The following is a 5,473-nucleotide window of genomic DNA, read 5'->3' on the forward strand; positions in this document are numbered from 1 at the left end:
TTGCACACTGACTGGCCTTCCAGATGTTGTCACATGAAAATTCTGAGAAATTTGTCTTCCACAATATGCCCTGTTAAAATTGTTTCAAGAGATATTAAAATGAGCTGCATCGTTTTCTGGATCTTTATTTTGTGAGATTTCCCCTAAAGCAATAGGCTGTCTAGCCTTGGCCTTTCTATTAAAATTAAAGTATTGATTCAAAAAAGTCTCTTTTGCAATAGTTAATTAACTACGCTCCTGCTATTCCCATTCCCTTGCTAATGGAAAGTACGTGAGGGCTGAAGTCAGTCTTGGAACTGAATTACGATCACTGCTTACTGGAGGTGGGGATTGTTCCTCAAGCCTTAGAGGCCTCACTTATTTTTCTTTTTAGCTGTATTTATTTAATTTTATTGTTAATATTATTATTATTATTTAATTTGATCAGAGAGAGACAGAGAGAAAGGGAAAGTGAGAAAACAAGCCGTCAGATCCAGGTCTTGAACCACGGTCAGCCATATGGGAGTCTAGCACCTTAACCACCATGCTACCTGCTTGTCCCTAGAGGCCTGATTTGTAAATAAGCTGATCACATGATTAAAAGAGATCACAGAAGCAAAGTTTATCATAGGTTTTCGATACACATTCAATGCTTAGTTGACCTGTAGATTGTCACAAAACTAGGAAGACCAGGAAGGCTGGAGGGCAGATCAGCTGATATTCCTCTAAGGATTGTCTTGGACTTTCCAACGTGGGTTCTTTTTGCATTCCTCCACCACCTTCTCCCTTTTCTTCCTGTCTGCTGTATATGAATCTCCCCCTGCTCCCTATTTTTCTTTACTCATGACAGAGCATGAGAGAGGAAAATGAGCACATTGCACAGGGTCTGGTCACACCATGGTCCCCTTCCCCCAGTCTTGCAGCCCCGCAGATCCGAGCACTCACACATGTGCCTGGCGTGTTCAGGGTAACTGGGTCCGGGCCAGTCAGCAGTCACCCTGTGGCAGCTGGCTTTTTTTAATTTTTAGAAAAATTTTCTACATTCTCAGAGAGACAGAGAAAAAGAGACAGAAAGCAAGAAATCACCCTCTGGCTGGGAGGAATGGCCGCACTGCAATCCCTTCTTCTCCATTCTCCTCTCGGGATCTTGGGCACCCACACACACAGGTGTGAGTGTTAAGCTGTCAAGTCCAAGACAGGACCCGCAGTCGAGTACGTGGGAGTCCAGCAACACAAGCATTACGCCATCTGCTGGTCCCGGTATCCAGCTTTTCTTGAGCAGTGCACTCCCACTGAGCCGCAGTCGGCCTGTGTTAGTCATTGTGTGGTAATGACAGACTTGCAGCTACTGTTACTAAACGTGCTCTAACTCCTTCTAAGTGTTTCCTGTGCTTCATCTTAATTCTCTAATGACCCTGTTGTATTCTGTATGGTTAAATTACATTCATAATATTTTAAATGACAAAAAGAAAAAGAAATTCTCTAACGAACTTATGGATTGTGGTGGATGTGGATGCTTTTATTACCTTCATTTTATAGATGAGGAAACTGAGGTTTTGGAAGTTCTGTAACTTGCTGAAAAATCACACAGCTTATCAATCACTCTATTATACATTTTTTTTTTTTGGAGAGGTTTTTGCTATAGGGTGCGTGCGCTCGCCAGACAGACAGAGAGAGACAGACAGAAAGCACGAAATCATCCCCCAGGGGGGATGGCCACGCTGCAATCCCTTCTCCTCCATTCTCCTCTCGGGATCTTGGGCACGCACGCACACGCGCCCGGCGTGAATTTAAGCCACCGGGTCCGGGACACGAACCACGGTCGGCTACGTGGGAGTCCAGCGACATAGCCATTACGCTAACTGCTGGTTCCGCACTCTATTATACTAATAATATAACAGTTATGTTGAGGATCCTAAGGAAAAAAGTTATCTTCAATATAATCTCTTTTCTAAAAAAAAAAAAAATCTACTTATTTATTTATTAGTATTAATTTGACCAGCGAGATAGAAAGGGAAAGTGAGAAAGCCAGCTGCCGGGTCTGGGACTCAGTAAGAGTCCAGCACCTTCCCTACCACACCATCTGCCGGCCCCCAGTGTAGTCCCGTAAAAGGACTGAGGAGAGAGGCTGGCAGGTGCTATGGTGGCTGAGGGTGCTAGACTCCCACGTGGAGTCCCGGACCTGGCGGCTTGCTTTCCTGCTTACTCTTTCTCTCTTGTTCTGTTCCCTCTCTGGCTAAATTAAAATAAAGTTCAATAAAATAATTATTAAAAAAAAATTTAAAAAGAGCTCCACTGAGATGAAGAAATGGAGAAGAAGAGATTGTGGCATGATCATACCCCATGGGGAGGTGTCTTCTCCCTCTCTTCCTATTAATCTCTGTCACTCTAGTAAGTACACACATCCTTTGGCAATTAAATCAAAATTTTACCTATTAGAAGTATGCAGTTAAGGGTCTGGCAGATGGCCCGGTGGTTAAGGTGTTGGGCTCCCACATAGCTGGCTGTGGTTTGAGTCCAGGACCTGGCAACTTGCTTTCTCACTCTCTCTCTCTCTGTTTGATTCTGTTGAATTAAAAGAAAAAAAAAAAGTGATGGAACCAGCAGATGGCATAATGGCTACATTGCTGGACTCTCATGTAATTGACCCAGACCTGGTGAGTCCCAGACCTGGTGGTTTAAACTCATACCGGGCACGAGTACATGCGTGCCCAAAGTCGCAAAAGGAGAATGGAGGAGAAGGGATTGCGGCGTGGCCATCCCCCCGGGGTGTGTGGGGGGGATTTCTTGCTTTCTGTCTCTCTGTCTCTCTCTGTCTTTCTGGCAAGTGCATGCGTCCTATAGCAAAAACCTTTCCAAAAAAAAAAAAAAAAGTAATAATAAATAAAACTTTAAGAAAAAGAAGTGCACAGTTCCATGTTCTGAGTAAGTTTATAGTTATGCGACCGATTCTGCAGTTCAGGTTGAGAACATTTCTATCACTCCAAAAAGCTCCTGCATGTTCATTCGCAATCAACCCTAACTCCCACCTCAGCTCCAAATAACCACCAACCTGCTTTGTTTCCTCTACAGATTCTCCTTTTCTAGAAATTTCATAGAAATAGGTAGATACACACATCATACCATTTGTATCTGGCCTCTTTTTTAAAAATAATTTTATTTTCATTTGTATTGCCAAAGAGGTTTGTACTTTGCCGGAGAGAAAGAGAAAGCACCGTCCAGTGGGGCATGGTCACCACAATCCTTTGTTCCTCCATTGCTCCTTCTAGTCAGGATCTGGGACACACACACACACACACTCACACACACACACACACTCACACAGTGTTCTTTTCAGCCACTTGACATCTGGTTCCTGTCACACTGCACCTGACCACTGTGCGGTGGGGCAGCTTCACCCGGGTTGTTAAGTATCAGCAGATCTCCCCTTTTTATCCTTTTTATCCGAAGAATACTCCATTGTGTGAATTGACTACCAGTGAGTTTTTTGCCAGTAAGAATAATGCTACTAGGAATGCTGCCATTCAAGTCTTTACAGGGAGGAAGTACTTTTGTAATGGAGAAATTTTGGAAAAGTCTGTAATTACCATGTTTTTGTTTTGTTTAATTTTGCTATAAGGTGCTTGCACTTTCTGGAGAGGAGAGAGAAGGAAAGTGAACAAATACTCTCCCTCCGCCCTGGTGGGGGGATGCCTATGTTGCAATCCCCTCTCCTCCCTTCTCTGCACACACAAACACCAAGTGTGATCTTCAAGTCACTGGGTCTGGCGCTTGAACCGGGCAATTGGCTTTGTGGATCTCGCCACTTTAACCACCAGCCCACAGGCTGGCACAATAATTAACACGTTTTAGATTAAAACTATTAAGATTTAATTTAGTTCCTTATGGGAAATGAGGAAGCTGGGGGGGAAAGTGTGTAAGTGAACAAGGGACGAAGAAGAAAATGTTCAGAGGAGGGTGATTATTTTTCTTTTTTTCTTTGAGAGAGATTTTTGCTATAGGGTACACGCACATGCCAGAGAGACAGAGACACTGAGAGGGAAAGTGAGAAATCACCTCTTAGTGAGGATGGCCACACCACAATCCCTTCTCCTCCATTCTCCTTTAGAATTTTTTTAAAATAATTATTTTATTTTTTATTTATTCATTTTTAAAAATTTTGACCAGAGAGGGACAGAGTGAGAGAGAAAGAGAGAGAGGGAAAATGAGAGAGCAAGCCTCCAGGTCCAGGACTTGAACTGCACAGTTGGCCATGTGGAATCCAGCTTCCTTAACCTGCATGCCATCTATTAGCCAGAATTTTGTTTTGATGATGGAAACTTCTATGACTGGGGAGATTCATTTTTTTTTTAGCTCCTCACAGCTCAAGTACAAAGACCCATGGTCTACCCAACTCTCTTAAACTTCAATTACCAGAAAATTGATCACATGCCAAAGTGCGATAGATTAATTGTGCCAGAAACCCACATGTATGAGCCTGGCATCGGCAGGCCGACTGGGGCTTGAATGTTGGACTCAGGAGGAACTACTTAGGTTTACCAACATCTGTTATTTCAGCCGGTTAATGACTGATAGGTATCGTGGTTCACCACGATAGGTACAATGGAACTCAAAAGTGGCAACCAGTGATGGCAATCTTTACCTATTTGACAAAGATATCACCTTATATTTTTTCCCCTTCAGCTTTGTTTATTGATGTACTGAACATGGAAAAGTACAAAGAATCCAAACACAAAAGAAAACATGTACAGCCTCTTTACTACTCAACAGAGTATATTCTCTATTCCAACAGATGTGAATTAAGTCACACTGTCCAACTTCAAATGCAGACCAGCCCTACCTTGGTAAGCGCTCTGATAAACACCGTCAGGTGAAGCACAGCCTGCACGCCCGCTCATCAACGCCTGGTTTGCTACAGCAGACTAGGAAAGGAGTGTGTCGCCGCTGTTTTCCCGTGAGGGAAACACTTTATTATTATTATTTTTAGTAAACTGTGTACATGTAGTTTATCTTTTTTTAAATGTAGAAGGTTAACTCTAACAATCTAAATGTACCTAAGGATATGAGAAAGTGCTAAGCCAATTGACTTCTGAATAGCGTTGAGTGGGTCCGCATGAAAACTCGCTTATTTGCTTTAGCACGCGCCTCACAGTATAGGTTCTGTACTATACTGAAAATAAGTTATTTTGGAGAGGTTTTAACTATAGGCACATGCAGTCTCCAGAAAGACAGAGAGAGAAAAAGCGAGAAATCACCCCCCCAGGGAGGATGGCCACACAGCAATCCCTTCTCCTCCATTCTCCTCTCAGGATCTTGGGCACGCACGCACATGTGCCCGGCGTGAGTTTAAGCCACTGGGTCCAGGACTCGAACTGCGGTGAACTACATGGGAGTCCAGCGACATAGCCATTACGCCAACTGCTAGTCCCAAAATAGATGCTTTTTTTTTTTTTTTTTTTTTTTTTTGGAGGTTTTTTCTATATGGCGCGGTGTC

The sequence above is a fragment of the Tupaia chinensis genome, unplaced genomic scaffold (genome assembly GCF_000334495.1).
Source record: "Tupaia chinensis unplaced genomic scaffold, TupChi_1.0 Scaffold144017_1, whole genome shotgun sequence".
NCBI classification, from domain to species: Eukaryota; Metazoa; Chordata; class Mammalia; order Scandentia; family Tupaiidae; genus Tupaia; species Tupaia belangeri.